The sequence below is a fragment of the Saimiri boliviensis genome, chromosome 1 (genome assembly GCF_048565385.1).
Source record: "Saimiri boliviensis isolate mSaiBol1 chromosome 1, mSaiBol1.pri, whole genome shotgun sequence".
NCBI classification, from domain to species: Eukaryota; Metazoa; Chordata; class Mammalia; order Primates; family Cebidae; genus Saimiri; species Saimiri boliviensis.
The window spans coordinates 152,870,208-152,883,099 of record NC_133449.1 but is presented as its reverse complement, the minus strand read 5'-3'; the positions used below and the strand labels follow the sequence as shown (position 1 = coordinate 152,883,099).

At 41.9% G+C, this 12,892-nt stretch overlaps 1 protein-coding gene across 1 annotated transcript in view; it reads right to left on the bottom strand.

The window, feature by feature from the left end:
• The window catches only part of TIMD4 (T cell immunoglobulin and mucin domain containing 4), a 94,846-nt gene that overhangs the window by 81,505 nt on the left and 449 nt on the right, over positions 1-12,892 (bottom strand). The window lies entirely within an intron of this gene.

The window sequence follows — 12,892 nt, the reverse complement described above, 5'->3', positions numbered from 1 at the left end:
ATAGATCATAGCCTTAAATGTAAAATGCCAAACTACAAAATTCATACAAGATAACAGAAGAATATCTAGATAAGTTTTGGCAATGACATTTTAGATACAACACTAAAGACATGAAAGAAAAAAGTGACAAGTTGGAATTTACTAAAATTAAAAACTTCTGCTTTACAAAGGCACCATCAGTAAAAAGACAAGTTATGGATGGGGAGAAAGTATTTGCAAAGGATATATTTGATAAAACATTCAAAGAACTCTTCAAACTCAAGATAATGATAGTAAGGTAATGAATGAACTGATTAAAAGCTGGCCAAAAATCTTAATAAACATTTTTTCAAGATATACAGCTGGCAAATAAGCATAGGAAATATGTCTAACATCTTATGTTATTAAGGAACGCAAATTAAAACAACAATGACATACCACTACATTTCAGTTAGAATGGCTAACATCCAGCACTAAATGCAGGCAAGGATGTGGGGCAATAGGAATTCTCAATCACTGCTGGTGGGAATGCAAAATGGCTCAGTCACTTTGAAAAACAGTTTGGCTGGCTGGGCACAGTGGCTCACACCTGTAATCCCAGCACTTTGGGAGGCCAAGGCAGGCAGATCACAAGGTCAGAAGTTCGAAACCAGCCTGGCCAATATGGTGAAACCCATCTCTACTAAAAATGCAAAAATTGGCCAGGTGTGGTGGCACACACCTGTAATCCCTGCTACTCAGTAGACTGATGGAGGAGAATTGCTTGGACCTGGGAAGCAGAGCTTGTATTGAGCCGAGATCATGCCACTGCACTCCAGCTTGGGCAACAGAGCAAGACTCCATTCAAAAAAAAAGAAAGAAAAACAGTTTGGCAGTTTCTTACAAAACTAAACATTCTCTCATCTGACAATGCAATAATTGTGTTCCTTAATATTTATCTAAATCAATTGAAAACTTTTGTCTATACAAAAACCTGTGTGCACACGAATGTTTATGGCAGTTTTATTCATAATTTCCAAAACTGGGAAGCAACTAAAGCAAATGAATAAACAAAAACAAGTTGTGATACATCCAAACAATGGAATATTATTTAGCAACAAGAAGAAATGAGCTGTGTAGCTACAAAAAGAAATGGAGGAACCTTAAATGCGTGTTGTTAATAGAAAGAAATCAATCTGAATAGGTTGCATACTTACGATCCCAACTATATGACATTCTGAAAAATATAGAACTACGGAGACAGTGAAAAGGTCAGACCAGTAACTTCCAGAGATTTGGGGAGAGGGAGGGATGACTATCTGGACCTACAGGATTTTTAGGGCAGCAAAACCATTTTGTATGATACTAAACATTATACATTTATCAAAACCCACAAAATGCATAATACAAAGCATGAACCCTAATGTAAACTATGAACTTCAATTGATAATGTGTCAATGTTGATTCATCATTTGTGAAAAATGTGCCACACTGGGGGGGAATATTGACAATGGGGCAACATCATGTGTGTGTATTGTGTGAGGAAGGTGACTATGTGGGAACTCTACTTTTTGTTCAACTTTGCTGTTAGTCTAAAACTTTTCTAACAATTAAAGTCTATTAAGTAATGTGTGCATAAGTCATCATCAAAGTATTTTTTAGAACTGGCCATGGTGATGCTCACCTCTAGTCCCAGCTACTCCGGTAGCTGAGGCAAGAGGATTGCTTGAGGCCAGGAGGCTGCAGTGCACTAAGATCCTGCCTGTGAATAGCCGCTGCATTCCAGCCCAGGCAATATTGCAAGACCTCGTCCCTCATTTTTTTAAAAAAATATTTTTAGACTCAAGCAGGTGCAGAGACTTACAGGCAGAGCAAGCCCCATCTCAGCTGTCCACAGCACAAAATAGAGGTTACCCTAGAGCATGTCCTCACAGACCAAAGGGGACTTTCTTCTTTGTTTATTTTTACCAGTTTGTAGGGGAAACATTTAGTTCCTAGGAGGCTGAGGGACACAGTCAGCTGAATAGCGGTCAGCCAGCTTCCTAGGAAGCTTTCCAAAATCATGGCAGCATTCAGCCTTCTTGTTCCCAGGAATGCCACCAATATCATGCTATTGTCATGGGTGCTAGACATAAGACACACCTGTGGTCACCAGCCTCTTGCTATTTTTTCTACTTGGTTTTTCACCTGCTCTAGCCTATTGTGAACATTTTCCTGCTTAATTTTGTGTCTTTTAGTCCTTCCAGAGCACTTGACACATACAACATAAAAACATGTTGTCATCTACCCTTCCCAAGTCTCTCAAGATCAGTGGTTCTCAATCTCAGCTGCACTCTGCAACCTGAGGAAGGCTGGATGCAGGGTCACGCCTGGTATCCCAACACTTCGGGAGGTTGAGATGGCAGAATTTCTTGAGCCCAGGAGTTCAAGAACAGCCAGAGCAATGGGAGACCAGTCTCTACAAATAAAAAAACAAAAAAATTACTCAGGCATGGTGGTATGCCTGTAGTCCTAGCTACTCAGAGGCAGAGATAGGAGGATCACTTGATCCCAGGAATTTGAGGCTATAGTGAGCCTTGATCACACCACTGCCCTCCAGCCTGGAGAACACAGTGAGAAACTGCCTGAAAAAAAAAAAAAAAAAAATCTTGGGAGACTGAAAAAATTATAATACCTGTGACCCACCTCCTGAAATTCTGATTTAATTGATCTAGGCATGGGTAGTTTCCCAACCTTCCTAGATGATTCTAATATGCAGCTAATGTTGCAAATTACTGATCTCAGAGTGATTGAGATTCCCACCGACTCTAGCCAGTAATATAAATAGACTTGAAAAGAGTTTTAAAGGCACTCTTTCCTGCTCTATCCCATCCCTGGAGTACATAGGAAGGTTCTAAGAAACATTCCTCTATCAGTTTTATTTATTTATTTATTTATTTTTCAAGACAGAGTCTCACTCTGTTGGCCAAGCTATAGCGTACTGGCACAATCTCAGCTCACTGCAACCTCAGCCTGCTGGGTTCAAGCGATTCTTCTGCCTCAGCCTTCCAAGACTAGCTGGGATTATAGGTGTGCACCACCACACCTGGCTAATTTTTGTATTTTTAGTAGAGATGGTATTTCACTATGTTGGTCATGCTGGTCTTGAACTCCTGACTTCAGGTGATCTGCCCACCTCAGCCTCCCAAAGTGCTGGGATTATAGGAGTGAGCCACCATGCCTGGCCCTATGAATTTATTCACTAATTTTAATAGATAGATATGAGCACCTACTAAGTATAAGCTAGGCGCTGAGAAAGTACAGACACTTCCCTCAAAGAGTTGAGTAAAAAAAATACACCATCAACCTAAATATCTCTAATAAAAGGGACAAAGTTATAGAATCACCATTCATGGTTTTAGTTTGCACAGCACAAAAATCCTAGGTCACACTCCTTTTGATAAGCTCTGTCCTGACTCAGGGCTGTGTCAGCCAGAAAGAAGAGAGAGGCCTCTTTGTAATTCATCCTAAGGTGCCCCACAGGCTACGAGGAACCCTGGCCTCACGTAGGACAATCTCAGGTAGGTACTAGCACCGTGCCTAGAATGTGGGAGGTACTCTATTTTCCCATGTTTATCGAGTGACTAAAAAGGGCTGCCCAGAAGCATTCAGAAGAGGGGATTAATTCTGTCCAGGAGGATTAGGACCAGGAGGGCTGAAGCAGTGAGGCTAGAACTTTGAGGAATGACATGCCTGGTGGAGAAACAGGGGACAAGCATTCCTGGCAGGCGGGATGACCCATGGAGTAGACAGTGGGTATCCGAGGCATTTATAGCCCTTGGGGCACAGAAGAAAGAGACTCCATGAAGCAGGCCAAGTGAGTTAGGGACAGGCAGCGGAGCTGGCTGGAGTTGAGAATTTTACCAAATGGGAGTAGTTGCAGGATTTCCATCTTCGTGGAAAGCTAAGATCTTGGTTCTGAGCTTATGCTGGTGGCCCTACAGAGGAAGGACTCAGGAGTGACTGGGGTAAGGGACAAGTAGCCACCTGAAGCTCCAAGTAAGAGTTGGAAAGGTCCTTAGTGTCCAAGAGAATCTCCAAGGGAACATTACAAGTAGAGTCCCAGGAGTTCTGAGTTACAGACTGTTTCTCCCTCAGCCCATGTGCTCACATTCTGCATCGAGGCTACCAAGGGTACCCTCTTGTCATCTGGTTGGCTATCATTACTTTTGCAGTGGATAGAGCAATAGCCTTTATGTATATATCCTCAGAAAATCTAATGTGATCAACAGTCAAAGAAGAAATGAAGTTTTGATAGAGTATAAATAGGCACACATGGTGGCACATGCCCATAGTCCCAGCTACCCAGGAGGCTGAGGTAGGAGGATCACTTGAGCTCAAAAGTTTGAGGCTGAGATTCGGGTTAGCCACGATCACACCACTGCACTCCAGCCTGACAACATGGTGCGACTTCATCTCTAATTAAATAAAATAAAATAAAATAAAATAATTAGTCAGGCATGGTGGCTTTAAGAGGATATGACTCCTGAGATCCTCCAAAACTGTTTACAATAAAGGAAAAGGGCCAGGTGCAGCACTTTGGAAGGCTGAGGTTGGCAGATTGCTTGAGCCCAGGAGTTTGAGACCAGCCTGGGAAACATGGTGGAATCATGTCTCTACAAAAATCACAAAAATTAGCTGGGCAAGGTGGTGCAGACCTGTGGTCCTAGCTACTCAGGAGGCTGAGGCGGGAAGATCGCTTGAGCCCAGGAGTTCAAGGCTGCAGTGAGCCGTGATCGCACCACTGCACTCCAGCCTGGGTGACAGAGCAAGACCCTGTCTCAAAGAAAAAGAAAAAAAGGAAATCAATGACAAAGGAAAACCTTAATCAGAGGGAGATCAAATGACTAATTGTCATTCCTTTCCTTCTAGACAGCACTACGAACCTGTAAGAAACATTTCTCTACAAACTAGACCATGAAAACCAAAGTGTAAATAAGCTTACCCTACATTTTTTGAGTCTTTCTATATTGTGGAGTCTCCAAGTAAATTTTTTTTTTGAGATGGACTTTCACTCTTGTTGCCTAGGCTGGAGTGCAATGATGTGATCTCAGCTCACTGCAAACTCCGCCCCCGGGTTCAAGTAATTTTCCTGCCTCAGCCTCTTGAGTAGCTGGGATTACAGGAATGCACCATCTTGCCTGGCTAATTTTTGTGATTTTTGTAGAGATGGGATTTCTCCATGTTGGTCAGACTGGTCTCGAACTCCCTACCTCGGTTGATCCACCCCTCTTGGCCTCCCAAAGTGCTGGGACTACAGGCATGAGCCACCGCACCTGGCCAGACTCTAGGTAGTTTTATTTAGCCTCAGAAGTGGCAGTTCAAGGCCAGGTACAGAGGCACTCGCCTGTAACCAACACTTGGGGAGGGCAAGGCAGGTGGGTCACCTGAGTCAGGAGTTCAAGACCAGCCTGGCCAAGATGGTGAAATCCCATCTCTATTAAAAATACAAAAATTAGCCAAGCATGGTGGTGGGTGCCTATAATCCCAGCTACTTGGGAGGCTGAGGCAGGAGAATGGTTTGAACCCAGGAGATGGAGGCTGTGGTGAGTCAACATGGCGCCACTGCACTCCAGCCTGGGCAACAAAAGCAAAACTCCGTCTCAAAAAATAAATAAATAAATAAAAGTGGCAATGCAATACCCAAAGTTTCCTGCAAGAAAGATTTTGCGTTCATTTCCTGAGATTTACATCTCAAAGAAGTAAAAGGGAAGGACGGTATGCTCTTATTTCCACATGTTCTTTCTTGAAGTCTGAATGCTTTTATTGAAATGTAAAATATTTTATAATAGTTGTCTTCTGCCATTTAAACAAAAGTCCTCAGATCCCATCTGACTTGCTAAACCCAAATGTCTAGAAATAGGGCCCAGAAGTGTGTATTTTAACAAGCTCCCAACTGATTTCATCTATTGACTCTCCGACTTCAGGCATCTATATAACCTTTGCCATATTCACATTGCTTTTTTGCTATTATTCACTCAAATTATTTATATTAATTAACTTTAACATTTTACTCATCCTAATAAATACTCATTAAATCACAAGTTTGATACATTTTTTAAAATACACATTAAAATACTATTTTAAAAATTCATTTGCGGACTGAATAGTCAGCTCCTGTACCACCCCACTACTGCCTCCCAAAGCAGCAAGTTTGGACCCAAATCAATTAGAGCCAAACGTTGGTGCCCTTTCCCTCTTTTGCCCCAACCCCTCTCGCTAGGCCTGGGGGTGTCTCACAGCCATGTGGAAAGCCCCTTGCTGCCGAGACGTTCCCTTCTCCCACCTGCTTCCTCCGTCTATATCCTTCTATCATCCCTACAAAGCTGACTTTCGAGCTATACCTGATTTAGCATAGTGTCACTGAAACGTGTTAATGAACGTTAACATATGATTTGGTGATGGGTAGCAGGTTTAGCTTTTGATATGCAAAAATGGTTTTCTAAGACTGGGACTCTTTTTCAAACAGACATGTTCATAGACCCCCTTTTTTTTCCTTTTTTAAATTCTTAATAGAGATGGAGACTCACTTTGTTGCCCAGGCTAGCCTCGAAATCCTGGGCTTAAGCGATCCCCCGGCCTTCCTCCTAAAGTACTGGGATTACAGGTGTGAGCCACTATGCCTGGCCCATAGATTCCTTTTCATCCAGCAGCTGGCCAGACACCTTGCCCAAGCCTTCGGCCTTGCTTCTCTTCATCCCTCCTCATTCACTAGTGTTTCAATCCTTGGAACACGACTTCCTCTCTTTTAATACACAAGCTTCCTGCCGCCCTACAGCCTTTGCATTCGGTTTCCTGCCACCAGATCTTCATGTGGCTGCTACCTACACACTTCCCTTGGTTTCAACTTAAATGTCACCTCTTTCCTAGAAACAGCCACTGACCAACCAGCTAAAGCTACACCGCTTCCTACCCAACCCCCAAGCATGCTCTACCACAGTGGTTCTCAACCAGGGGTGATACTACAAAGGGGACATTGTCAGTCATCACCGCTGGAGGATGTGACAGGCATCTGGTGGGTGGAGGCCAGGGATGACGCTAAATACCTTCCAATGCACAGGACAGCCCCTTACAACAGAGATCTCTGTCCCCAAATGCCACAGTTGAGAAGCCGGTCTGTATCACAAGATTCTTTCTCTTAGTAATAATAATCAGTACCAGAAGTGATGGGTTTTGTATTTCTTCCCTGCTAAGCTCCTTAGAACCTGAAACTCAGAGTTGTTTCCTGAAGAGCACCTGACATTTACGTGACTTTGCCACAAATTTGACCCACTTTGACTGGAGCGCCCGGCAAGTTGAAGATGCCTGACCCAAACTAAATGATGAGCTAGGTAAAATACTGAGTCGGTTTTCAAATTTATTCCATAGTTGTTTTGTTTTCAAGAAACAAATGAAACTCGTATTAATGAATATGCACACAAATAAACCTAGATGACCACCAAGAGTCCCTCACAGTTTCATGTATTCACAGAATTATTTCATCTTTAAAGCCATCAGTGAATGATTAGCTCTGCTACTTGTTAAAGATGTGCAAAATTTCTCAATTTAAACATATAGTCTTAATTATACCTGTGTTCCAGCATCCCAAGACTGATTGTATGTAATGGAATCTCAACACTATCTTAAAGAAAAAAAAAAACAAAACTCAGTATGATCTACAAGATTAATATACTTAAAGGAAAATAATTCATACTCACTAAATTCTTCCCCTTTGTTCCTTCTAACCTATTCTCCCTCTCAGCTGCCAATTTTTTTCTGCAGTATATGATGAGAGCCAAATTACCCAGTATCAACTGTTTCAAAAAAGAAATTTTACTGTAAAAGATACCATACTGCAAGAGACTTATAAATGTAGCACCATTGACTGGGCACGGTGGCTCATGCCTGTAATCCCAGCACTTTGGGAGGTCGAGGTGGGTGGATCACGAGGTCAGGAGTTTGAAACCAGCCTGACCAACATGGTGAAACCCTGTCTCTACTAAAACTACAAAAAAATTATATGGGTGTGGTGGCGCATGTCTATAATTCCAGCTACTTGTGAGGCTGAGGCAGGAGAATCGCTTGAAACCCGGGAGGCAGAGGTTGCAGTGAGCCTAGATTTCGCCACTGAACTCCAGCCCAGGCAATAGAGCAAGACTCTGTCTGGAAAAAAAAAAAAAGGAAAGAAAAGAAAAGAAAGAAAATACTCACTAAGTCCTGGCCAGGCACGGTGGCTCACACCTGTAATTCCAATACTTTAGGAGGCCAAGGCAGGCAGATCACTTGAGGTCAGGAATTCGACACCATCCTGGCCAATATGCTGGAACCCTGTCTCTACTAAAAATGCCAAAATTAAGTGGCGGTGGTAGCTATCCCCGCTACTTTAGAGGCTGAGGCAGGAGAATCGCTTGAGCGAGGAGGCGGAGGTTGCAGTGAGCCAAGATTGTGACACTACACTCCAGCCTGGACGACAGAACTAGACTCTGTCTCAAAAGAAAAAATATGTATTTGCTAAGCTACGTTTGTGTAGTGTTTTTTAACTCTCCAAACTGCTTCAGTATCTGTAGTGTTTTTTACACTTCAAAGACTTCTCACATGGAACATTTCATTGGAATTACCACTGTACACCATAGCTGATTTGGAAATGATTACCTCTAACAGATGAAGAAAATGTAGATGTAGTAAAGAACCATTTGCTCTCATGTCATCCAGTGTAACTGCTAAGAGTTAGGATTAGGCTCAAGTCCTGTGCCTAATTCTGGATATTACCCTAAACCATTGTACTTCACAGAATGCTACCAGTCACTGCACTCATACATTCAAACAAGTTTTGGAAATGTTGTGTTAAGCAAAGCTAATCAGATTCCCAGAGTCTTCATCATGCATCATACATGCCCAGGGAGGACCCAGAGAATAGAGCAGGTACGATAAACTTAAAAGCCCCACAGGTGCCAGGAAGGTGACAAAAGTGAGCATGAAGGCAACTAAGGACTTGGGAATTAGAGGATGCAGCCCCATCTAGTGGCGTTCTGGTCAAATAGCAACGCAGTCCATTCTTGCCAGGTCTTTCCAGAGAAGCTACAAATCTTGGCTTTAATTTCAAATCTCCAGTTTTGTGCATGTTGCCTCAAATTTAAGAAAAAAAGACACTATAGTTTAAAAAAAAATTTTTTTTGACCAGATTAGGCTAGCCACATTTGGGGAAACTGAAATACCATGTTTCACAATCTTATTTGCCCACAGAATTTTCCTTCAAAGGACCTATAAATTTCCTAGAACTCTGAAAAGTGTTAAAAATGTTGCCCCTGGCCAAGCACAGTGGCTCACGCCTGTAATTCCAGTACTTTTGGGAGGCCGAGGCAGGTGGCTCACCTGAAGTCAGGAGTTCAAGACCAGCCTGGCCAATATGATGAAGCCCTGTCTCTACTAAAAACATAAAAATTAGCTGGGACACGGTGGCAGGCGCCTGTAATCCCAGCTACTCAGGAGGCTCAGGCAGGAGAATTACTTGAACCCGGGAGGTGGAGGTTGCAGTAAGCCAAGATTGTACCATTGCACTCCAGCCTGGGTGACAAGAGAAAACCTCTGTCTCAAAAAAATAAAATAAAATAAAATAAAAATTAAAAAGTGTTTCCTTTGAAAGCAAGCATCCTGTTGTCCTAGACTACTATGGTATGAGTAGCTCTGAACCCCAAGCATGAATTATTTCAGAGTTCACTCAAACTGAAATTGAAATTAATACCCAGCCCTAACTGTTCATGTCGAAATGTTTCTTTTCTGATAACTCTAACCCTGGCAAATCTATACTTCTAAACAATTATACTGGTGACTAAAGATAGCCTTACAATAAGCCTAACTGAATTATTTTAAAAGTGCAGGAATTTATTATACAGGAGAAAATGCTTTGTCTTTCCAAAACAATTTTATCTTTTATTTTATTTCTAATTTTTTTTTTCTTAACACAGATGGGCTCTTGCCAGATAGCTTGTGCTCAAGCTATCTGCCCACCCTGGCTTCCCAAAGTGCTGGGATTGCAGGCATGAACCATGGTGCTAGCCTCCAGAACCATTTTAAATGTAAAAGTGGCTTGGAGACCATTTAGAATTTGGGTCAAAACTAATGAGTTTCAAACGTTATTATATCTGTAATATAACTTCTAAGGCAGAAAAGTCACCCTTTTCCCTACTCCCACCTTTTTTTGCTTTTATTGTTGACTTTGGTTCTAAAAAATTTGTTCAGAAAGCCTGATAGTTGTTTAAACGCTTAGCACCATAACACAGATGTAGTGAAAAATTGCATAAATGGGCAGGGCATGGTGGCTCACGCCTGTAATCCCAGCATTTTGGGAGGCCAAGACCAGTGAATCACCTGAGGTCAGGAGTTCAAGATCAGCTTGGCTAACATGGTGAAACCCCATCTCAACTAAAAAAAAAAAAAAAAATACAAAAAATTAGCCAGGTGTGGTAGTGGGTGCCTGTAATCCCAGGTACTGTGAGGCTGAGGCAGAAGAATTGCTTGAAACCCGGGAGGTGGAAGTTGCATGAGCTGGGATGGCGCCATTGCACTCCAGCCTGGGCAACAAGAGCGAAACTCCGTCTTAAAATAAAATAAAATAAAATAAAATAAATTTTAAAAAGTCTAAATGTGTTGAATCATTTGGCAAATTATTTTCTTCCCTAGGGTCTACATCAGGAGTCCCCAAACCACAGCCCGCGGGCCACATGCGGCCCCCTGAGGCCCATTTATCCGGCCCCCCGCCGCACTTCAGGAAGGGGCACCTCTTTCATTGGTGGTCAGTGAGAGGAGCACAGTATGTGGCGGCCCTCCAATGGTCTGAGGGACAGTGAGCTGGTCCCCTGTGTAAAAAGTTTGGGGACGCCTGGTCTACATGTTCCATACTATTATAGCCTCTTTTAACTGGTAAAACAGATACCCAATTCAGAGATCCAGTACTTAATGCAGGACATTTCCAGAGTCGTGAGAAAACAGCTATACCTGTTATAGTGAATTAAAGTCACTTTATTTCCCCATGGAGGAAATAAAACCCCATGTACCCCATCATTTGAAACCTTTGGAAAACATCAGCAATGCAATTTTGGGAACTGTAATATAGAAACAAGAGACAATCTGCAATGCTTCCAAATGAAGTCTCACATTGAATTTGCTGATTTGTAAGACAGATTTCCCTCTTCTGGACAGCTTTGATGGCCAAGATAGAGGTTCATTTGCTTTGTTTCCAGTAACTATTCTCTTTGATGGATACAGGATTTATGGGGTCTAAGGAGAACATACAATTCTAAAGTGTTCATGTTTGAGAGAGAACTCCGCAATGATCAGAAGGATTGAGCCAGTTTTAGCATAAAAATTAGGACGATGTTAATGATGAGGTCGCTATACACAGTTTGGAGCTAGAAAGTTATTCTACCCAGTCCTGACATGTTGGAATGCCAGATAAAATTGATACAGAAATATTGTCTTGGAGTCTAAAAGACGTCTGATATGCTGTTACCATCCTGGAGTCTAAAAGACGTCTGATATGCTGATATCTGTTGTCTTCTGCTGTCATGGATGAAAACTCTTGAAGAGCACCACTGGGTCTTAGTTCGTGCCATAAAGATTATTCTCAATGTAGATATTGTCTTCTGCTTGGACTTCCTTTTTAGCTGCATTTTGCAAAGCTTTAATTTGAAGGCTGCTAAATGAAATACTACAGAAAGAGCTGTTGAAGAATAACACGAGTAAGGAAAAAAGCAGAAAACTTCTCACATATGAGCAGCACTCGTGTTTATGATCAAGCAATATCAGGTACTTGAGACTCCAGGAACCACGTTCAGACAAAGTACAAAGTGAATAGTGCATTCCAGAGTTGTGAAACATATGGCTTTCAGTATTAATTAAGTTGAAGAAAAGTCTGTTTAATAAGCATGTAGATAGACAATCTAAGAAGTATTCAAAAACTCAGACTGGTCTCTCAGAGACTCACATAATAGAATACAAAAACGGAAAATCTGAAAATACAGAGCTCTGACGTCAAACTAAGTTGCTAAATCTAGAGGCACGTTTTCAAATGTGGCTAAGAACTGGATGATTCGTGTTTTTCCAACTGCGGCTTGTGACCCTTTCAAGAGGGTTGTTAAATCTACTTATCGATCTACATCCTATATTCAAGATAAACACAGAATAGAAAAGCATCGAATGTACTTAAATAGTACTGTTTCCCAACAGTACGCTGGATCATGGTGTTAAAGGTCTTCCTGTGCTGGATGCAGTGGCTCATGCCTCTAATCCCAGCCCTTTGGGAGGCCATGGCAGGAGGATCACTTGAGGCCAGGAGTTTGAGACCAGCATGAGCAACATAGTGAGGCCCCGTTTCTACATTTTTTTTTTTTTTTTTTAGTTAGCCAGGTGTGGTGGCTTGTGCGTATAATCCTGGCTACTCCATTGAACCTAGGAGGTGGAGGTTGCAGTGAGCTGAGATCACACTACACTCCAGCCTAGGCCAGAGTGAGACTCTGTTTCAAAAAAAGAAATCAGTAGAAAGAGTGGAAATACAAGTGAGGGAAGAAAGTGGACTTAATTTTAACTCGTGTAGCATTTTGATATAACTAGATATTTTTATGTAAGATATTTGTATATAGTAACTATTTGTTACCAAAGCCTGCCCCCAGAATATGGAACTTGTCTTCATTCAGCTGCAGATGAAAAACATGTCCACACATTTAAAGAACTGTGAGAAACAAAACTCCTTTATGGTGCCTAAACAGGTCAGTCATACATGTGTGAAGACACTTAGTTTAAGTGTCAGTGAGCTCAAATGACTCAGCGTGATGTAACCGCCAAAAAGATAAAGTCATGAGGAAGTTCCCATAATTTGTTAGTGTGGTTTTTTAATACTTTACACATTTCTCTTTCATTC